The sequence below is a fragment of the Lissotriton helveticus genome, chromosome 2_1 (assembly GCF_964261635.1).
Source record: "Lissotriton helveticus chromosome 2_1, aLisHel1.1, whole genome shotgun sequence".
Lineage (NCBI taxonomy): Eukaryota > Metazoa > Chordata > Amphibia > Caudata > Salamandridae > Lissotriton > Lissotriton helveticus.
In genome coordinates, this window is record NC_136059.1 from 1,740,427,824 (window position 1) to 1,740,452,049 (window position 24,226).

General features: G+C 42.4%; 1 protein-coding gene across 1 annotated transcript in view; it reads right to left on the bottom strand.

The window, feature by feature from the left end:
- Positions 1 to 24,226, bottom strand: part of MUSK (muscle associated receptor tyrosine kinase) — a 707,615-nt gene that overhangs the window by 495,190 nt on the left and 188,199 nt on the right. The gene's annotated exons all lie outside the window — the stretch shown is intronic.

Consider the following 24,226-nt stretch of genomic DNA (forward strand, 5'->3'; position numbering starts at 1 on the left):
AAGATGATATCTCCTTCCAGGGTTTTCCATGCTGGTTTTATCAAGTCCTACACTACTGCGGAGACAACACTTTAGGCCTACAACCACAAAACTGAGAACAGATAACATCAAGTACAGATGGACATGGAATGCGCCACATCACAGAACTAGAAGAGGGCTTGAGAAGTTGGGGGCTCCCTCTCACAGAGGACGACAGCAGCCAGGGAACCTCGAGAGGGAAAGAACAAGAGAGTAATAAGCCCTCCCAATGGCGCACGAGTACCAAGGCAGACATTCCAAATCATAGTAAGCTGTTTACAACTGGAGAGGGTTTGTGGAGGCTTCGCAGAGTGAATATTCTTCAGACGATCAGGAAGCAGGGAGGCGATTAATAGCTAGGAGAGCGAGGAAGAGTCCCGGTGACAGCATGTTTTCGCTTTTACACACATTCTTCTCCAGGTGAAACAGGACATTGTTTGGCTACCTGTAAACTGTACGAGAGAAAGCCGAGGCTGCGGGTACTGAGCAAGGCGCCCGACAAGACAATACCAACCTTCAATTATGTTTCAGCTAGGGGCTTTTGGGCTACCCAGTGCAAGTTAATCCTAACCAGTTGTTTTGAATGTTTAGGGGGGTTAATCGGGGGTTGGTGGTGACCAGATAGGGGTAATAGACTAGCAGCGTCACTGGACCTAAGAGGTTGCCACAGTATCAAGGGTCCATTTGAGAGCCCCATGATAGGTGACAGGGGAGGAGATAAGGAGCTAACACTATGGGTTCCAAACGCAGGGGGGAGGTCGGGTCCAGAGCTACGTTGATTTCCATTGCTTCATGGAATGTGAAAGGTCTGAACTCGCCTCTCAAGAGACACAAAATATGGAAATATCTGATTGATCACCATTTTGATGCAGTGGCTCTCCAAGAAACCCACTTATAGCGCTCAGAGGAGTTTTGGCTTCGCCATCAAATCTACTCCCTAATCTATAGGCCATCGGCGGGAACAAAAAAGAAGGGAATGGCACTATTGTTCCATAACGCCACAAAATTCGAACCAGAAGCCATAAAATCAGGCAGGGAGGGCATTATATTTATGGTGAAGGGGAAACTGAGAGTTAGACTCTGCATATTCATTTCGACATATGCACCCAAAGCAGGACAGCCAGCGTTCCTGACCTCTCTGCTCAATATGTTGGGTGGCTTTGCCGCAGGCCCGACAGTCCTTAAGGGGGATTTTAATCTAACAAGGCATGCAGAAATAGATAGCACTCACCCCCACAGAAACCTCCACTGGCAGCTTCCCCAAAAGGATTAAGGATACTTTACATACTTTAGGGCTTAAGGATGCGTGGCGACTTCTCTACCCTAATACTAAAGATTATACTTTCTTCTTTCACGCACACCAAACATATTCATGGCTCGATTATATTTTTATAAGCCTATTGGGGTCCCTTCAGGTGGTGAAAGTCCTTCTGATTACTATCTCAGATCACAGCCTTGTCACAATATGCTTAACCTGAGGTAGGTCTCCATCAAATACACCCAGATGGTATTTCCCTGTATCCTTGACGAGAGATAGAGTGTTACGAGACAAATTGTGGGTGGACATCAAAGAGTTCTTTCAACTAAATCAACCACAAAATACACAAGATACCTCCCCTGAATAATTGGAACACATTTAAAGCGGTATTGCGGGGTAAATGGCTTGAGCTCAATTCCACACTGAATAAACAGAGGGCTAAGGAGAGGGAAGTCCTGGAGGCAGAATTGGAGATAATTGAAAAGGAACACAAAAAGACTCCCACCAGGGTACTGCAACGTAAATTAAGTGCCATACATGAGAAAATTAAGGCCATCTACTCCAATAGGGCAGAATATATCCTGTTGCAGCTCCGTCAAATCACATATGCCCCGGGGAATAAAGTGGGAACTCACCTAGCCAGACAGCTGTGGGAAAAAAGTGAGAACGAACACATTGGAAGCATACACTATAGGGAGGGCAATATAATATATACAGACAAGGCCAACTTATTTGGGGCGTACTACAAAGAGCTTTATACACGCGAGCCCACCGACATAGCCGCACAACACCAGTACCTACAATCACTGGAGCTGCCCCGGGTTCCCCAGGACTGGAATGACAAACTCAATGCACCCATCACTGATGAGGAGGTGGGAAAAGCGATCGTGACACTTAAACCCAACAAGTCCCCAGGGCCTGATGGCCTGATGGCCCACTTCTATAAAACATATGCTTCAGAAAACATCCCGCATCTCACCTACCCATTTAATGCTATGGTGGAGGGCACCTGGTGACAAAATCAATGGTGGAAGCTGTGATAGCTGTAATCCCATAACCGGGAAAAAATCCACAAAACTGGGTCTATTATAGACCAATTGCACTCTTAAATCTGGATTCCAAATTATATTCCCCAATCTTAGCAGCCAGAATAGGGGATTTGATGCCAGACCTAGTTCACCCTGATCAATTGGGTTTTATAAAGGGGAGACAGACACAAGACAATATCCACAGGACACTACATCTGATAGAAAAATTGACTAAACACAAGATACCGGCAATTCTCATGGGCTTGGACACCGAAAAGGCCTTTGACAGGGTGGATTGGGCGTTTCTTTTTCTCAGGCTTGAACACTTTTCAGGAGGGTGTTTATTGACATGATCAAGGCCAACTATGCGCAAACACACGCTAGAGTGCAGGTTAATGGGATCAGCGCACTTCCATTCCCGTTAGACAGAGGGATGAGGCAGGGGTACCCGCTCTCGCCTTGTTCGCCTAAAGCATAGAACTGCTGGCGATACAGATCAGGGTGACTCCAGGGATTTAGGGTATCATCTTCGGGGGAGAGGAACATAAATTATCATTATTCACGGATGACATCCTGATGAGGATCACCGGCTCCTGCCCCTCACTGCAGGCCCTTCAGACGGAATTATGTGAGTTTGAAGCAGAGGCAGGTTTTATGGTCAATCTGGCCAAGTTGTCCATTTTAAACCCCATGGTAGCAGAGAGAGATGCCAACCTTCTTCGTGGGCAAACCCCCTTTCAGTGGGCAAAACACACTCTTCAGTACCTGGGCATCCAACTCACGCCGCGATTAGAGGGCCTTTACAAGGCCAATTACTTGCCACTTCTGCTTCAACTCCAACAGGATTTCAAACGCTGGAAACCTCTATTCATTACCTGGCTAGGGCGCATCCATGCAATAAAAATGACAGTGCTACCCAAACTTTTATATTTGTTTCAAGCTCTTCCAACTGATGTAGAAAGGGATCTCCATCCCAGGCTACGCTCACTAATCACCCGATATATCTGGCCGAACGGCAGGGCCCAACTCCCCTTTCACACCCTAAGATGCACAAAGAATGAGGGATGGGAGGCTCTTCCAGATTTTGGTCTAGATTACAAAGCTGCCCAACTAAGGGTCATTGCAGAATGGTCCAAGAGGGAATCAGACAAACACTGGTTGCACATGGACAGGGCGATAGTGGGTAGAACAATATGGGATGTGATTTGGAAGCCTAAGAAAGGCAGGCCCACAAACGCCTTCATAAGCACACCTACCCAAACCACTCTCAAGGTTTGGGACGAGGTATCCAGAGGGATGGGGTGGACTTCATTTCCATCACCCTACACTCCGATTCACTTCAACCCGGAGTTCCCACCTGCACTGCGCGAGGGGCCGTTTGACGCATGGAGGGAGGGAGGATGCCTGATGCTCTCAGACCTATTCCATAACCATAATATACTCACTTTTGAGAGTTGCCAAAGGGATTTCCATGTACCTCCTAGCGAACATTTCCACTACATTCAACTTAAATACTGGGCATCCAAAGGTCAGGGAAGCAGCAACATGGGAACGAACACCGATAGAACATTTTGTACGATGGGTGGGCTCTAAGAAGCGGGTGATCTCCTTCCTATATGGTTTCCTGCTCTCCACATTACACTCACGACGCCCTGTTATATGAGTTTCTGGGACCATATGATAGGGAGGGAAATCTCTGAAAAGGAGTGGAAACACTTGTGGTCAGACATCACCAAGAGAAATCACTCCCTAGATCTGAGAGAAGCCCATTGTAAAACTCTCTTTGATTGGTACATGTATCTCACTGAACTCAAAAGGATATTCCCAGAGTCCTCCGATCAGTGTTGGAGGGGGTGTGGTCTGCTCGGGACTTCCGTCACATCTGGTGGGATTGTCCCGGTGCTGTCCCAATGGCACTCGCGCATTTAGAAAGTACTCACCATGGAAAGACTAGCACTATGGTCTATGCACCTATTCAAGTTTTAGACTTAACAGAACCCAACTCTGAAGATCCCAGAATGCTTGTGGTGTCCCCCATATAGACTACTGAATCACCCTCCAGGGTCCAATAACATGCCCTCAGAGCCACACAACATGCTGCGAGGTCAGTACGCATACTAGTTAGTAACCACCACCATTGATTTTGTTTTTGGGTTGGGTTAAGGGGGTAGGGGGGAATAGTTAGGTGGGGGTTATAAGGACATATGATCTAAGTTGTGCAATGCATTTGATCAGTAGGGTAGGCATGTAACTAGTATCCGGTTAGCGATAAAGGCTCCCACATGTGAAGAATCTGTAACCTCAGTAGCTTTTATGGGGAATGTGTAGAGTGTACTTCCATTTATTGTAATGCCGCCCTGCACAATGCTTATGTTTAATATAAATAATGTTGACCCAAAAAAAGTGCCCATCACATGCTTGGTACATTTAATTTATTTGTGAGTCACTACTATTTGATATTACTTTGAGAATATTCATTTACACCTATTTAGAGGCGTCTGTAATTATAAGTCCAGGAAGAGCCAATCCGAGTCTGCGCTTCCCATAACGTCTGTTGTCGTCCGTAACAGCACTGCCAGCTTGCTGTGCTGTTACGGACGACAGCTGGCTGGCAGTGCTGTTACGGACGACAACAGACGTTATAGGAAGCCGCAGACTCAGAATGGCTCTTCCTGGACTTATAATTACAGACGCCTCTAAATAGGCGTAAATGAATATTCTCAAAGCACCTTTAAATGATACTTAATCTTGCTTTCACGTTTAGGTTGCAGTTGAAAGCTACAACATCCTTCAATATCGGGACAACCTTTGCTGGTTGAAACATCTTTTATATTAGATCTCGAAAATTGCGTAGAAGATCTAATTTTCTTTCCAATGGTCTACTGCTCTAAATCTCAATGTGGATATCTCCACACTCTGGAAAACCATAACACGTCTTCAGCCTACTGTTCAGACACATAGAACCCCCAGACAATTTTAAAGATAGAACGTGTCTTCTATTGGCCCTGAAGAAGGTGATAACAACCTGTTTTACCGAAATGTGCGTAGGCCAGCAACACACATCTGTGAAATCCACCTAAAAATTACGACAAGAAAACGATTATTCAAAACCTTGTGTTTTGGAATGCACTGATATAAGGCAAATTGAAATATTGCAGAAGGATTCTCACTCAAGATGTGGTTTCTTTGTGAACTTGTTTGTGTAGTATGATAGTTGGTATGTATGAGAAGTTTGAAAGCTGAGAATGGATGAATTACAGAATGTTAACAAAAAAAATATATTTTTGCTTTGGGGGTTATTTACATACAAATTTATGTTCCGAAAAGTGAAGAAATGTTCTTCTCCTTTATGAAACAATTTTGTAATGTGTTTTGTAAAAATATTTTTATAAAGAAAGTGTAAAAATATATATAAAAAAAACTAAATATACAAAAAACTTGTTTTTGATAAATAAATACAATGTAAATGAAAGCCAGTTCCCTCCTTTGTATTTATGCTGTACAGTGAATATTGTAACTAGTGTTATTGCCATTTTTCAAATCAGATAGGCCGGATAAGAGGTTGCTCTGTTTTGTATTTACTCCCCCCCCCTCTTAGGCCACAAAGAAACTGGAGGCACCTTAGCATAATTGCATATCGTTTAGTACATAAACACAGTTGGTTCTGTTGGAGTGAAGAAAATTATGTAACGTCAGGTGCTTATTAACTGCATATATAAAGTATGAATCTCTTTCAAAGTAGAACATAAAATAACAAAACACACAAGTCTGTCTGCCATTTTTTTGGTATATTCAAACAATTTTAGATTAGAATACCATAAAATATTCATGGAGTCTGCTTCATAGGTGCAAAGTGAAGGTGCATGTGCAGTGCATCAAGTGACAAAAAGTGACAGAGTATTTACAAAGAATAAACAAATTTGACTACACAGAAAAAATACAACAGATTATTAAAATCAGCCTGCCGAGGTAATCTGGTTGATAATTGTCTGCTTCGCAGAGCAGAAGGTTATATCTTCTCTGCTGTCCACTGGACTTTGGATACAGTACAGGCAATCTAAATTAATCGTCAATGTTTCAACCCTTGAAAATCATGGTTATTACAAAACATCAGTATGGGTCTTCATCAGAATAGGGTGTGAAGCAACCTGTATGTTAGAATATATATCAGGATTTTAGACCTCATGTGTTGGAATTATTTTGAGTTGAAGTATATAGGTAAGTATGTTTTCAGGCATGACTTACCAGGTCATGCCTGAATGTACATTTACACTATTACAGTAAGATTCCCACCCTGAAAAATGACAAGAGAGGAGAGACTGGACTTAGGACCACCCCTACAATCACACCTTCTGCATACTTGATGTCCCACAAGGTGTTGGCCTTCAAGCAAGTGGTCCTGTGGGATGTCATGCAGCTCCTTAATCAAAGGGAATACATTAAATACCACATCAGCAAGAAGGAATACATTAGCTTGGAGTCTCTAAATAAGAACACTGACATTGTAATCAAATCAGTGGACAAGGGCGGGCCGTTATGGTACAAAGTGTAGAGGACTATAAGATGGAATGATCTAAAATTGAAAGGAGAACCTACTCAGGATGTAATGAAAATGACCAAGCACCTGACGCAGGAGGGACTAAAAAAAGGTCATTTGAGTAAACTGGAATTTGATTTCCTAAAAAAACCCACCATCGTATGCCTACATTATACGTCCTCCCGAAAATACACAAAAGGCTTGATAAACAATCTGGAAGACCGATGTTGTCAGGATGTGGCTCAATTTTAGAACCCCTTTGCAAATATATTGATCGATTATTAAAACCATGAGTGCACACCACTAGATAATAAAAAGGGACACATTAGAAGTTATCACACTTATAGGAAATTATGCATTTGTGCCTTCCGAACAACTCCTTGTGGCCCTGGACATTACATTCTATACAAACGCCCCACAAGACCTAGCCTTAGACATGAATGAGGAAGTTCTAGACAGGAGATAGCATCCTATTGTGTTCCCACAGATTCTTTAGTGGGTCTACTAAATATCTATAACCCAACACTTTTTCATGATCCAAGGTGACTGCTATTTCCAAACAAAGGGAGTCGTGATGGGAGCAGGCTTTGTCCCAGACCTAGATGATCTCTATATGGACAAACAGGAATTAATCCACATCTACTCCGAAAATAACCCTTTCCTAGAAAATATTACACTACAGAAGAGATACATAGATGATGTGTTGATGATTTGGACCGGAGATAAACAGAAGCGTAGGAACTTTTTGGAGTAGTTAAACAATAGGTCCCACAATATAAAATTCACAATATCCAATAGCAGAGAGGAAATCAGTTTCTTGAACATTAGCATCAAGGTTTAGAATGAGAAACTTTACATAACACTACTTCAGAAACCTACTAAACGACACCAATTACCTTCCTAGAAACTTGCAGGATAATCTTCCTTACGTGCAATTCCTTGGGATCAGGAGGAATTGCTCCCAAAGAGCGGATTATTTTAGCGAATTTGACCTCTTACTTCAGAGATTACATGAAAGAGGCTACCCTAAAGGTCTGTTGAAACCCTCCCATAAAAGGGCCTGGTATTGCCCCAGAATACCCTACTTAATCTCAGGAACAAATTAAATTATGCGGAACAAAGGATGATCTGTGTCAAAACATTTTCTACTCAAAGTAATAATTTGAATAAAATTATCAATAGGCACTGTGGTCTAGCCTATGATGAGTTGGACACAGGTGAAAAACAACACTATGCTTTTAGGAAAGGCAAAAGTGGAAGACACCATGTTGTGAGTTCATTGTTGAAAACAACCAATTCTTCTGACCTGATGTCCTAATGGAGCCCACCTCGCATAGTAGGTAATTTCAAATGTGGCAGATGTAAGGCATATGACCAAGTGGTAGAAATAAAATAGTTTAAAGAGAATGAACGTAACTACACTCTTAAAAGTCATACGAAGTGCAACAGAACCAATGTTAACTTATCCAATAAAATGTCCATGTGATTAGACCTTTGGGGGGCAAACATGCAAGAAAGTCAAGGCGAGGATTCTAGAACACTGTAGTAGAATACAATGCAAAGCACAGGGGGCTCCCTTAGTAGAGCAGTTCACCACAGTGGGCCGCCTAGTGGATAGTCACAGAGGGTTTGTGATAGAGAAAGCCATTACCAATCCTGGAGGTGGGCACCTGATCAATGTCTTGAAAATGAGATAATGTAAATAGATACAGAGATAGTGTAAATAGATACACTTGTTGGTCACTGTAAATAAAGGGTTAAACGAATTCAAAGTGATTTCCAAACAGGTAGCTGTACCCAACAATGGCTGAACCATGCTGGGTTGTACTGTGGGGTTATGCTAATAACAGTCACCAAGAGCTGCTGGTTTGAATGAGAGGAGCGAGATGATTTTCTAACTGCCTTTGCATGGCTGAAATGAAAGGAAACAGTCAGGAATACTGCAGAAGATATTCTCGGCGATGTGCCTGCAAGCTCTAAACTGCATTTCACGAGTCTCAAGATCCTGGACCGTTTTTAAATCATTTCCAAGAGCTTCCATATGCCCATACAATGTGAGCCTCAATCAACACTATGAATTGAAGAACAGATAATGGACATCTGTCTGCAGCACGATTGAGAGCCCAAACAAAACCAAGTCCGAATCCTGAAGAGAATCTGGAAATTATTGGGGATTCAAAACACTTTGGCTTTTGAGTGTGGGGGACGGTAGATAGGGTGTGCCGCGAGGGGACTGAATTGAAATGATTTCTCCCTTGTTCTATGATGAAATCCCCACCCTCTCATAGGCAGGACAGTAGAGTTGTGTCTTTGAATTAGCAATTGTCCGCCTTGTGTTTTCAGTGCAAATGTAAATGTAAATGTAGTGCTTATATAGCGCACGTATCACCCCCGAAGGGGTCTCAAGGCGCTGTACACATACCGCTGTGGAACCCTTCCTGGCCTTTCCCTGTGAAATGTCCACTCCTGGGCACCCCCGAGGTGAAGCCAGGCATTCCAGCGCTGTTGGGGCCGTTGTGGAGATTAAGCAAGCTATTGCCCAGAGTTGCAGAGTAGGAGCCATGCTTAGAATGGGCACCGAGGCGAGAATTAGCAGGTCGAGGGAAATTGAGCCCAAGACCCGCCGAGGCGGGAATTGAACCCTGGTCTGGGCCAGACCTCTGCATCAGGGTCTGCCGCTCTTACCATTGAGCCACACTTCTCCTTGCAGGACTGGTTTAATTTCAGACTGGCACACATAATTTATTGATGTTTGTCTTGTGATCATTGGTTTGTTGTATCTATATTTGTCACAAATAACATTTGGTATTAAGTATGGGTTGTATATATTGTCTCACAAAAGAAATGGTTCTAAATCACGCATACAAATGTGTTGCAATTGTGTGATTTACTAATGTGGTGTTTCCTTTTATAAGACATGTTCAATTCATTCATGAATGTCTTTTTGAATTATCAAAACTAAGAAGAATAAATGCCAAAAAACTTCAGAATTAATGGCCTCAGGTTTATCGCGAATATTTTAAAAAAACCTCCCTTGACACCTTTCTGTGATTTCAATATTTGGGTGGTCCAGTCTGGGGAGTACAGGACCCAAGCCTTTCTTGTTTACATTAATACCAGAAACTGTAGCACTGGGATTTGTTTATGCCCTGCACAAGATGTTGATGTAGATAGAAATTGATATACAGAGATGTTTTTCTAAGTCTGCGATACTGGACACCTGCCCATTATACAAAGAGAACATAGAATTGAATTTGTTCCTGGGCCATTTGGCTGATACAGCAAACAGACTGCCAAACACCAAGCCTAGTACCTTACAGCTAAGGTTAGACTACGTAAAACTTTGTTATTTTACTTTGCATATATGTATGTATCTAAAGGTGGGATAATCAATTATCCTTATACATATATATGAAATCATATCATGAACAATGTAATGTGTTTACTTATATTTACATTATGTAATTCACCATGATTGAAGAAATATTGTAAGACTGTTGATGACCCTCACAGAGGCATGACTTGGGAGTTAGATATTGACACAATGTAAACTCTTTTTTCCAAAGTGTACACTGTAACCCAATTTAGAAGTTGCACTCTGTGAAGTCTTATTGACTTGGGCTATTATGCATGTTCTACATTCATTCACCTCCGTTTTTAACAAACATTGTAATACTGTCTTGCTAATATGCATAGGTGATGTGCTAATGTTCACACACACAGAGTTGGTAGTGAGATCTTGTTACAATCCACCCCTCCTTCAAAGCGGAGTAACTTGGGAGCACTTTGATGCACTGTAACGCTTTCTCAAGTTCACAATATTAATTTGCATGACTTTGCGACCCAGTCCAATGCATTTGCGCAGAGCATCCATAGCCCTTGCAAAGCATAGACAGCCTCCCGATGTCTGCCAGTTCTATGTCTCGCCTAGGCCGTGCATGTATGCTGTCTCTTCTACAAATGCTGTATCTACAATATGAGCTTCAAGCACCGCCCATCTTTTTAATTGGTTCCTCTTACTGTCCTTTGTACACAACAGCTTTTGTTTGATGAATATCCTCGGCAGTCCCTCCTTTTGGACTTGTTGTATCCTCCCATGAGGATTGCCCCTGTTACATATGCTCTTACTCTTCAGGTTATATAGGATACTTTGAGGGCACTCTTTTTTGTCAGCTCGTGTTAAGTGTTCTGTTTTGTTTACTTTGTGCGTGAAACTTTCACAGCCATTTCATTTGCTGTGCTGTTTGCCTGTCTTCTATGTTTCAGGTTCGCCTGTCACTTAATCTTCTGTGCCATTCACCTACCCCTTCACCCCTCCCACAACACTTCTTCCCCACCCCACCAACCCTCCAAGGCCTCTTCATGTTTTTTATTTTGTTTAACATAACTTAAATTACATTGGTAGATTTATATAGTGAGGCTGTTAGGGTATCCAGGTGCTGTCTATGGGCATGGGGGGATTAAGTGATTTGCCCAGAATCACAGGATGTTGAGCTGAAACCGAGACTCAAACATGGAGCACCAGCTTCCGAGTCAGCAGCTCTGACCCAAAGGGTCTTAGAGCAGGAATCACTGTATTTAGACAGTAGGACATATGGGTTAACGCTTTACATGTCTTGGTAGTGAAAAACTCCTACATTTGTTTTTAATTACTGTAAGACCTATCTCTCCCATTGACAAACACTGGGTCCCTTTATTACATTTAATGAGTGCTAACCTGGGACTGGGAGCAGATAGAGATAATATATTTAGACTCAAATGAATTGTAATTATTTAAATATCCTCTTTAATGGTAAAGTCCGATTTTGAGTCATAATTCTGAAAATGAACTTTTAGGACATTGGCATTTTATTGTCCTAACCTTTTATTATGTTATATAGATTTGTTGAGTACACATTACCCGGAGGCCGATCACAAGCTCAGTGGGGTACTGCGGGGAAGATGGAGAACTAATTGAAGAGCCAGGTCAGGTTACTGCAGAAGTTAAGCAGGGAAGGAGATGCCCTGATGTGTTGGAGAAGGCCGTTCCAGGTTTTGGCAGCACTGTAGGAGAAAGAGCTGCCTCCTGCACTGCTTCTGTGGATGTGTGGGATCTGTACGAGGGAGACTGTGCATGAGCATAGTTGTCTTGCTGTATGGTAGAAGTGTAGGTGGTGGTTGAGGTAGGCAGGTCCGGAGCTTTGTTTGTGCGGGTGACCAACTTGAAATAGCATTGTTTTTTGATGGAGAGTCTCTGAAGTGAGACGTGCTGTGGGGGTTTTTGAGGGTGAGTCTGACAGCTGTGTTTTGTATGGCATGGAGTCTCTGTAGGCGGTGGATAGGGACACCAGCATAGAGAGCATTGCGTTAGTCCAGTCCGTTGGTGATGAGGGCTTGGGTGACGTTGCGTCTGGTGTTTTGAGGAACCCCTACTCACCCCCTTGGTAGCTTGGCACAATCAGGACGGCTTAGGTCAGAGGCAGTGTGTAAAGCATTTGTGAACACATACAGTAACCTAGTGACAACACTACACCACACAAGTTGTAGTATAAAAATAAGTATGTTATACAGACTTAACACAAGACCACAAACAACAAAAATCCACAATACTGTACTTTAAAAATGCTAGAATTAGCTCAGTTCTATAAAGATGTAAAATGTGACAATTAAAGTTCAATGTACCTTTGGATGTGTAAAGCCATACTGTTACAAAACACAAGGGAAACCCACTAGAGCCATTGGTCAGGGACCATGGGTATATATACTATTTTCAAGGACAGTGGTCCCTAGACAAGGGGGGGGTTACAGTTCAAAGAATAAATATAGATCAAATGAATTCTATATTCCCTGTCCAGCCGGACAGGATTTATTAAGTCAAATACTTGAGTAGTCAGAGTCTCTATACAATACCAGGTGGAACACAGCCTGTGTCCCACTACCACATATAGTCAATTTTGACATACATGAAAAAGGGGGGGGGTTGTGTCAGGCAAGGGAAAACGGTCTGCATACAATCATATATTAGCAGGCTGACAGATTGAAAATACACTATTGTGACATTTCATATATAATGTAGTCAAGGACATATAGTGTATATTGTGTCGACGACGTTTCAATCCCTATACTAAGATGAAGGGATCATCCTAAGGACATTGTTATTCAAGCCTGTATAACATTTCCATATAAAGCTACAAGTACAATTACAATTTACAAGGACAAAACATAGACATTACACGTGGTGTGTCAACGGGGAAGGAAACGGGGAAGGATTTGGGGAGAAAAGAAATTACATGTGTTAGGTAAGTCTCATGTATACATAAATACCATAACATAAAAACAGAACAGGCACGCAAAAACCAGTGACTTCCATTTAAAAAGGATCATGAGGTAATATAACGTGGTATCAACATTGTTTTAACATATGCGGTGGTCAAACAGATTCCTACATGCGGCGTTGCTAAGCAGTCATTGAGAGATCAAATTTAAACAGCACATGCTGGGGTTTGAACAACCATATTAAGTTGGTAAAGAACCGTGAGGGGAAAGAGTGGCCATTGATGCTGAAATCTATGCACAGAAGATAAGAATGTGAAAAAACCGGGTGAGCATAGGTGAAGGAAATACTTGATTTCGAGGTGGTATGAACGCTTGGTCGACCGGGATAAGCATAGTCAAGATCGGAGGTTCGATTAAAAGACTGGTGCAAGCGGGGGAGTGTGCAAGGGCGTGGGCAAATCAGACTCCAGCATGTTCTTGACCGGTTTTAGATGGGATTGTATGGGATGCTGTAAAGTTCCAGATTCATGGTCCCACAGAGGTTATTAATGTTCCCAATGTACTCCGTGTTTCTATGGGGGATGTGGTTAAACAAAATATTCGCTCTGATGATTGGGATGTAAAAGCGGTTGAAACTTTATTTACTGATTTGAAATGTTATGCTGCCTTCGATGCTGAAGATTTATATTTGGAGTCTGCAAATTATGGTGATTTGTACTGTTACCAACATTTTGGCAATCACTTTCTGCATAAGACTGGCTCATTCAGAAGCATAGTTAATTTCACACAGTGGGAACATTGTCCCGCACCAGTAGAAGGCAGTTCCAAAACATTTCTGAACATGTTTTCCTATTTTATGGATTTTGATCAATCCAACTCTAATGCATTTTATTTTAAATTGACTGGAGAGTCATTTTCCAAGGTTAGACTTACCCACACTAAATTACTCTATTCGAAGTTCTTTATTGACCAGTTGGCTTTTGGGGGCTATGAACTGTGGAGAGATACTAGTGATCTTAAATCTGTTTGGGGTTCTAAAAGTTGGCAAGTGCAAGGCACTGAGGCTTTGCATCGTGCATGTCCCATCCCAAACATATGTTGTTTCTGAATGATACTATTTCCCAAACCACATTCTTTGGATTGGCTACTTCTAAAAAATTAAATGCTCCTTCCTTTCCAGATTTGGGTGAATTCCCCCATTGGAATAATTTTACCAGTACACCCCTGAGTGAAATTCAGACACTGTTTAGTAGTTCCTCTTTTAATGTTTCCAGCATTAATTCCAAAGTCTGGTTGCTATGGCAAAAAAGTGCAGATCCCTGCCAGCACAGCTTTCTGGGTCTGACCCCTGGCTATACGGCGGTTAGAGTTGTTCCCCGTTTTCAAACTCACCTTTCAGTAGCCACCTATCCTGCAGGCAAGTTGTTCCAGAGTTGGCTCAGACATTCATCCTTAGCGTCTGTTAAGTCGCATTTGTCCAAACTCACTGAAACTGTCGATTTAAAGGATTTCGGGAAAGGCCCTGCAGGTGGCTGATCGAAAAGATGGCTATATGCTGCTTACAATGAAGTTTGGAAACTATCTCTAATTGAAGCTGCTTCTAGGCTTAGAGCTATAGATCAGGCCAATTTAGAGAAAGTGCTTGCTGTTGTAGATAATAGCATTAACACCCTTTCTTCCGAAATTTACGCTTTAAATAATATTGTGTCATCTGTGGTTGATATTGTACAAGAAGATGTTGCAGTGTTATATCATGATCAAAATCAATTGCGTTTTGTTATGCAGTTTGCCTGGACTTTGCAGACACTTAAGAATGGTCGCGTTCCATGGGATAACATGAACACAAGCTTGTTATTTCTGCCTTTTAATTTGACTTTGAAACAGCAATGTATGTCAAATGAAAGATGCCACATTTTCCCTGTTACATATTGAAAAATTAGAACCATTGCCTTTTTCTGTAGCAGAGGCAAATTCCGCTGTGTGGCTTATCCACGGGTTAATAACCTTACCATTTTCTCTTTTTAAATTCGAGTATTGCATGAAACACTATGCTATAGGCAGATTTGAGCCTCTGGGTGGAGCATATCTTCATGAAGTTTGGAACCTAACTTTCACTTACAGATGTTTGAGGGATGGTAAAGAAGTATTTTTGAATGGCGAAGATTGCGCCTCTACACCAGATCCTTCATTAACATGCAGAAATCTTCAGTTGCACGTCTCGTGTAATGTGCTTGCACCAAATTTAGCATGTGTTTTGAAAGGCACCCCAGTCCCGACCATTACACCTACATTCACACTGCTTGCTAATGGTAGTTATTTGTTATTAAATAATGAAGAGTGTTGTGGGATGCATGCCGGTATTGCTTACATTGTTACCGTTTCCCAGCGTGTAACTTGTTGCAAGAATGTGTTGTTCCCTCCTCCACATGGCAGGCTTGATGCTTCCATCTGGCCTTCGATTCTGACCTTGAAAGCAGAGTTCAACAAGATGAGCAGAATAAGAGCTCTTTTGTCCCAGAAGGAAGTTTCCCTTACATCTGTGCATGAGACATTCGTCCTTCACGTTGCAAATACTCGTACTGAAGTAAATGCTTTATTAAACACGGACCTGCCCTTGCACTATGGTGCTTTGATCCACACAATCTTGAATGCCTCGTCGACTATTGGCTAGGCTCATTTTTAAAAGTAGTATGCTCTGGCCTTGTTACCTCATTTCAGACTATATTCGGTGTAATCCCTGCATTTTTTCATTCGATTTTTTCGAGTGTATTTGGAGGTTTCCCCTTGCTCCTGGCTTTGGGCGCCGGCATTCTGCTTTTATTTTGTTTATTGCAAAATGGATGCACAATATGTGCCCCTCGACGTACCATCCCGGCTGCTCCACCTGCGTGACCGGATGCTAGAATATTATGGTGCGCTGCCTTTGGCGACTCTAAGTGTGGCGTATGGTTTATCCTTCCGGTTCTCTTTCTTTACTTGCGTGCAGCCTGTTTTCCTTTGCCTGGATTGTGGATTCAAATGGGCCCTGGATTTGGGTCTCTGCAACACGGTGTCTCCTGATCTGGATTTTGATCTACTAATGAGTCCCTTAGTTGCTCATTAAATAGACTGTTCTAGTTCCGGGATTATGGCCTGCGCAGCGGCACATGGGGTTCTAGGCAATTGGAACATTTGGACTGCGGGCCAATGACTTTCTGGATCACAGTTATCTTGAAGTAAGCCCGAGTTGTCCTCTGATGTTGCTATAGGCTCCGGCAATCGAGGAACATGTATGTTCTTTTACTTTGCTTAATTGGATGGCTGAAATGTTCATGAATGACAACAATGCTTTTTGTTGGAAGCAGTTGCAACGGTTGGTGCTTACACGTTGTCTGACTGAAGTATTACTTATTTTTTCGCTTCATAGACACGTGCTGGACGCGTGAATATTTTTTTGTTTGGCTTTTTATTACATATCCGAGGTGTTTTCACACACCATAGCAACGTGTGTTTGTATTCACTGATTTAATATATATTTTTTTTACTTTTCAATCCTAAATTTCAAGTTCTGCAAAAACTTTCTGAACTTGGTTCTGTCTCCTTCGAACTTGAACTCTGCGTTCTATAATGTTTGCCCTGAGTGCTGTGTGTTGCCCGAACATGGGGGGGTGTAGTGTGGTTTATGGGCCTCTTTTTGCGTGCATGTTAAGTTAGCATGGCTTATTAGAAGTATAAACACCATTTTCCTTTTTGCTCCTTTTTGCACACACGACACTGCTTAGATGTTTTTGCTGAGTTAGCTTTCACGAAGGTCTATACATGAGAAAAGGGTTGTTTTTCGACATCTCTAGACATACATCGTGTCCCCAGTCTGCACAGTGAGTGCTGAGCCGCCAAGGTTATCATAACGTGCGTAACGTGTGTCCGGGTAACACATTCTAGACACAACAATTTTGGCAGCTGCAAACTGAGTAGGATTCTGGCGCCTTTATCATAGCACACTTGCCAGAATTGAACACACTTGGAAGATTCCAGGCATGCAGAGAGACTAACCGATCCTGATGACAGTTACTGAGCGGACAGGTAAATGGGGTCCCTCTAAGAAGACTCCAGAGACCTTCTATAGTTTTATAATACATAGTTCCGATATAAGGAAAGTGCTTTAAATAGGCCCTTTTATCACCTGTTTGCACTATCATTGTAATAGGATTCCTCCTTTTGTATTTTATGGAATTGTAACCATGCTGTCTGTATTATTCTTATCCATATATATGCTTATGTTGATTAAAATACTGCGCTTGAGATCACGTTGTTAAAATAAACATTTTAACCTTACTGTGTCTCTATTTTACTCCTGTTGTGGACTGGTATTAACGTATAACAAAAGAGTGTTCTCACTTCCCACCATTCCTGAGATGGTTCTAAGTCGCATGTTCTAGGTTGTCTAATCATTGATTTCTTGGCTATAGGACGAAGAGCTAATGTGACACTGATTGCTACTCTGGTAGGGGATTTTGGGTACTAAGGTGAGTTTTGGCACACCCTAATTCACTGAGGTCCTAAGTCTCTGTGCACAGTTCTGTGTTTGCGCAGAATCCCAGTTACAAATCAAAAGGAAGAATGTAGTGGACGCCCAGAAATATATCTCACCACATACCACTAGACTAAAGAAGAGCCAATGCCATGAGTAACTTCGACAGTGCAGCAGAGATATTTAAGCATAATCCTGTTTTAAGTGTACGTCAGTTAAGCTCTTGAAGAAGAGTATTTGATTTTGCAAATCAGGGGCCTTAAGATCATCTTTGTTGCAGACCTCTGAGTCACCACCAGCCAATATTGAATTAATTGCAATAATGTAATCAGGAGCCAATAATTTCAGTCAATGAATCTTTTTTTGCCAGTCTCCATTAACGAGGCAGATGTTTCCCCAAAGGTCTAAGATGAAAAAACAAGGAAACTACTGAGGAGAACTGGTTTGACAAAGATAGGGAACTGTCAATTTTCAATCTGAGACCTTTTACCACTGATGAAGGAGTTAGTACAGGACGTTTTTCTGCTGGACAACAAGTATCAAGCCAGAGATTAGACTTTCCATTGATAACTAAAACCTCAGTTATGAGCATTTAATTTCTAACGACTACTTCCCATCCAACACCAAACATATGACATGAGTCACTGAAAAGCTTCCTCGGCACACATGATATAGTCTAGATGCAGCAAGATTTGACAGTCAACTGTCTGCGTTTATCTTTTAAAGCCCAAAGCTGCTATGGCCTTTGCAAGATGGGACACATACATTGTGAGGAAAGTGTAGATCCTTGAAGTACCCTGCATAATACTGGAGTTTTACTTTACAAGCAGTGAAGCTGGCCAATTTCAATGATTGATAGCGGTCTGACAAAAATCACTCAAATCATTTCAATACAATATGCCCCAGACCTGCTGCAGCTAAACGGCTGAGTTTGATTCAGTTAATAATATTATCTCACTCAGCAGATAGGTTTAAGGGAATTAACGCATTGATATGACCCTGGTCAAGGTCAAGTCTAAAGTCATAACAATAGATAACAGCACAGATTCAGTGTTGTAGACAGGTGGAAAGCCAGCCTGAGAACAAATTATAAAGTTAGGGCCTTATTTATGAAGGCCTTGCGCCGCCGGTGCATCACTTTTTCCCATTTTAAAAGTGACGCACCGGCAGCGCTGGGACTTCATAAATAAGGCCCTTAGTTTCTTACAAATAATTGTAGATAATTGTGACCACAGGTTTTTCGATCATTCTTCACAAACCGGGAGTAAGGAAATTTGGTGTAATGTATTGACTCAGTCGGCTCAGCAAAGTCAAGAGAAATTTTAATTACATAAAGGCTGTAGGTTACAAAAGACACAGTAGTACGGTTGCATTTACATCTTTTCTGTAAGATTGTTCAAGGAAAAATCCTCCCACCATTAAAACGTGGAATGCCATTTCGTTTTTTTTAGGGTTTCTCAACTCTGTTTGATGTAATTATCTACCCAAGGATACATGCTAGTTACTGTGGAATAGGTCACACCAATCATTATCAGCTGCAGTCATCATTTCTTTATATTCCGGTGTTAACTCCAGTTCCCAGGTGAATGGCCCTGGTGTGATATATCTGAACAGCATCATTGTGGGCATGGTGCTACCAGGAAAGACTTTACAGTACATTTTACATTATTGAACACTGCCAATTCTCTGAGAGTTTGTGAGGATCATACTGAACATCACAAGGCTCCTTTCACTTTTTTCGTCATGATCTGACCACTGGAATAAAGAAATATATCTCTAATCCTTATAATAAACTACTAAATCATCTATTTGTAAATGGATTTCAATTCATTGCTATGAATGCAAAATATCATTAACAATTGGTTGAGCTTGGAAGGCTGGTTTGTTCATGTGGGTTAGGGTTCAAATAGTGTATCTGAATTACCCAATGGCAAGTTATGAAGCTGTTGCCAATGGGTTCCACCCATTTAGTACACTAGGATTTTTTGTGCATTTTCTCGCCTGCTTATTTTGGACTTTTAAGCTGAGTGAGTCTCACTATCTGATCTCAATCACAGTAATATGTTTATCGTCAGTGTGTTCCTTTTAAGCGAAAGCTGCTGCAGCACAGATAGGGTAAGAGGCACTGGGTTGGCTGCACATGAACCCGTGTGTGCGGACTGCACACGAGAGTCTACGGTTGTGTACAGCTGGGTACTGTCAAACAGGAAGCATGCCTGATGCAGTTTCAAACTGCATATTCAATCTGCAAAAATAACCCCTTTTTTGACAGGCCTAAACCTTCCTTTTAAATATTAATAAGTCATCTATCAGCACGTCTTATTGCCGATAGGGCAGGATGCCTGGTATTTAAAAGTAAGACTTGTAAAAACGTAATGTTCCACATGTCTTTACAGTGCAAAAACTTAAAAACCCGTTTCAATGTAGCAAGGGTGTCTGCTTCAATAGGGAAACACTGAGTAACATTGTTCCATTTAGTAAATGCTAAATTCAGATTGGTAGTGTCTAGAGAAATAATTAAAGAGCTCTTTCGCTTTTAAATAACTATTACATTAATGGTAAAACCAAATGTTGTCTATTACACAAAAGGCACTTTTAAAAGTTACTTTTTTCCTACCTAAAGCTACTAGAAGCCTTTTTGCAAGTATTCAACTGTCCCCTGCCAGCTGGATGGCTCCAATGCAGTGAGGCGTGAATTGCTCCCAGAACTGGGACAAAGGGCCTTGAGCCTGGGGGGTAGGGTGTGTTATCTTTCCCTTGACTGGATGGGCTGAGGACTGTCCCCAATCCATAGGTGCACTTCAAAGGGTCCTCCCCTGCCACAGTCAGATGTTGCTCACACTTGGTCCTGCTCCCCTTTTTTCCTTCTAGTCAGGCTGGATCCATTTGCAGTGGGTGGGAGTACTGCCTCAGAACTCGTTTACAATGAACGCAGAGGAGGGGCTGCTCAATTCTCTGGCCACACCTCTGGGTGCGCACAGGACCTCTGCACAAGGGGTGAAAGGATCTGCCATAACAAATTGTCCCAAAATGCTGGTTGGACAGGGGTGGAGGGATGATGTGGCATCCTAGGATTGGCCAGGGTGCCAGGCATCTAGAGAGTTAACAAGACTCTGGATGTGGAAGGCGAGGACAGTGGAGTCATGAACATCTGGAAAGAGGAGCCACCTGATGGCCTCCAAAATGGACTAAGGAGTTTGTCACCAGTTGACCTCCAAGACTAGGAGGGCCTTTCTAGGGCCAGTTGAACGTTTGACCCCTGAGGACTAGTTAGGAGACTATCTAGACTGCACCTAAACCCCCAAGTGCCCTGCAAGACAACTAGAAGCTTGGGGCTTGGGATTGTGGGCAGGACGATGCTCTAATAGCTGGTAGTGGGGTCTGTGCAAGATGCTTCCATCAGCTGGAGAGGATCAGCGGAAGCCAGGAATGGAGAAGCTGGCACAGGAAGCCAATAAAACCAGCTCCAAGAAAAGTGACCCTTCAGAGGTAAGGATGCCTGTGGAAAATGGTTCTGAAAGCTAGAGCTCACCACCAGTAGATAAACGAGCCAAATATTGTAAAAATCAGCCTAGCAAAGCCAGAGGTATGCCAGTTTAAAGATTTGTCCATTAAAACATGCCAAACGGCTTAAACAAGCACATGGCGCTCTTACATATTTTCAAGAATTACCTCTCGGGTGGTCCATTGGTTGGCCCAACTGCATTTATTTACATTATGCGCAAAGGGGCGTGCAAGTAGCGCCCTCCAACCCCCGGACCCGACAAAGGAAGACTCGAGAAGGAAGAGGACTGACAAGTGCAACTAGGGCCGTAGGGCCCCATCCAGGGGACACCAATTCAGGGGGAGGCCTGCGGGGTGTTCACCTCCCATGCCTGTGTTTGGGCCAAGCAGTTGCCAATGATGCTCAGTGCCCTGGAAACAAACAAATGGACCAATGTGATTGTGATGCACCTGGGTGGAAACAAACTGACAAGCTTAAGCTTTTGACAGCTGCTGGAGGGGGTGAAGAGGGATCTCAATGAAACACCCAGGCTCTTAAGACCCATGGATATCGTGTGGTCCTAGATCATACCAGGATTCGAATGGAGTGGGGCAAAGATCATGGTGCAGTAGAGATCTATAAGAATGCTTAACACTGTGACGAGCAAGCTCTGCAGGAGCATGGGTTGGAACTTCGTTAGGCAAGGGCTAATTACTCTGTGAATCTCGGGATATTATGCAAATGACAGGGCCCTCCTGTCAGGGCCGGAAATGGACATGTACCTGCCAAACATCGCAGGTGTTCTGGAACTCGTGGGCTGCTTGTAGAGAGGGAGGGCAGAGCAACAGAAGAGGCTCTGCCAATGGTCAGTAAATCAGTGGCAGCGTGGTGGAGGCAGCACCATTAATTGTTAACACAAGTGCCTAAAGGCAGCTGTTAGCCAAATGAAGGGAAAGAGTGCCATAACGCGGAGGGGGGCACCAAAGAGCCGCAAGGGGATTGTCAAAAAAGTAGACATTGCACTTGCAGCCCGAGCATGGCTGGAATGGCCTTGGATGTGACACGCATTAGCAAGGGAAACCTAGAAGCTGCCACGCTCATCCCAAGGGGCCTCGGAGCCTGCGCATAGAGGAAACTGTGATGCGATGGAGGAGGCTTTCAATGATTTATGGTTTTTCCACATGATTTAGGATTCATATCAGTGATTTATGATTTGCCATGATGATTTATGGCCCATTTTGTAATTTATGACTTCAGCAACTAATAAACTGCAGCTTGTTAACTCCAGCATGGACTTAGTGGATATTATTAGAGGCCTATATCCATGGGAGGTTGTTGCAAAAAACATCGGGTTGGACCTGTTAACCCAACTGGGGCAGGTTAGGCAATAATTCCAGAACATTCCAATTTCTAGGTCCCCTGGAATCCGGCCGAGGATGTTCCAATATCTTACTCCCCGAACAACTCATCTAGGCAGCGCAAGTCAGAGTGATGGTCATCTGCAGGTTGTAACATGGGCAGATCCATTGGTATAGTCTGACTCAGAGAGGAGTGAAGGATGAAGCCATCTCAGTTCATGACCCATGATAAGACAGGGGGATGGTGGCAAGACAGGTACAGGAGAAGAATCAACCATGATATAAATAGAGTGATTTTTAGCTGGCACCTGAGATCCTTTTAATTAATTACGCAAGCTAAGGACAGCTACTTAAATTTTTTTTAATTATGCACAACGCTAACTTGCACTGGATGTTATACTACTTTTCAAAAGGGGCAAAACACGGGCCCGATTAGGTGTCCTAACTTTACTACTCCTAAACTGAGAAAAATCCTACCTTTAAGATGTTCGGTATTCACAGAAGGCATTTAGGAGTCCTACAGTTAGGACTCCTAACTTCAGTGAATAGCAAAATGAGTAAGTGCCTTCTGTGAATAGCAAAATGAGTAAGTGCCTTTTGTGAATACCAAAATGAGTAAGTGCCTCTGTGAATACCAAAATGGTAGTAAGTTTAGGATTTTGTCTTAAGTTAGTTCTGTGAATCAGGCCCACAGTCCCTGTAAGATGCAGAAGAAAAATATTAGCACAACCTAGTGTAATTTATGTTAGACTTTCCCAAGCACTGTAGCAAAGTAAACACTGTCATACTAGCCCTCCTACAGAGTAAAGCTGGATCTTAACCAGTTGTCTGTTCATACTTTTAAGGTGTCACTGTACAGGGAAAATGTGAAGTAATCAATATGTGTCCCCTTGCAATGAAGGTCAGTTTATGAAAAGGATTAAGGGTTCGGGTTCAGCCATAAGCCACAACCTTTGCTTGTGTTCAGAACATAATATTCAAGCATTCAGCCAGGTGCTTTCCATCCAGTGAGCTGACCCCTGCTCTGGAACTAGGCAGCTTTTCAAAAACATCATAGCTTATAGTTACCAACAGAATATAAATCATCTTTTGCACGACTCTCATATATGTAAATGGAGTGAGCAGATGACAAGATAGGAAGCGCAGATTTAATAAATACTAGTTGGAATCAAATTTGACTAAAGTAACTTTCTTTGAACCATACCCCTAGAGGCAGACGCATTAATAAATATGTCTGCAGGTGGCCTTTCTATTAGATTTATGTGAAGACAGTTGTCTCGCTTATTAGTCAGAGCTTTTGGCAACAAGTGTGGCTGCATCTTTTGTTGCATTTTGAGGCACAATCCAGTTGAGCAAAGCATATAAAATGCTTTGGTAAATTCACTGCTTGACTGGCAATGGATGAGACACTAACAGCCTGATTCATCAAGCTGATTGGCGCTCGCAAAGGGACAGATTCTGAGAATCTGGCCCTTTGCGAGTGCAATTTTTGCATTTGGGATTCATCATCCCAAATGCAAAAATCACTATTACCGAAATCGCATATTTGCGAGGAATTGGATTTAAGGAATCTCTAATAGATATTCCTTAAATGCAATTCATCAACCAATTAGAAATAGCGAAATCGCAATATTTGGTCTCAATTTACCACCAAGTCTGACTTGGTGGTAAATTGCGAAAATAGTGTAAAAAGCACTTTAGTGAATTTTTTTCTTTTGCATGTTACACACACACATGTCATGTGTGTCATGTGTGTGCGCAACACCTGTTCAAATGTG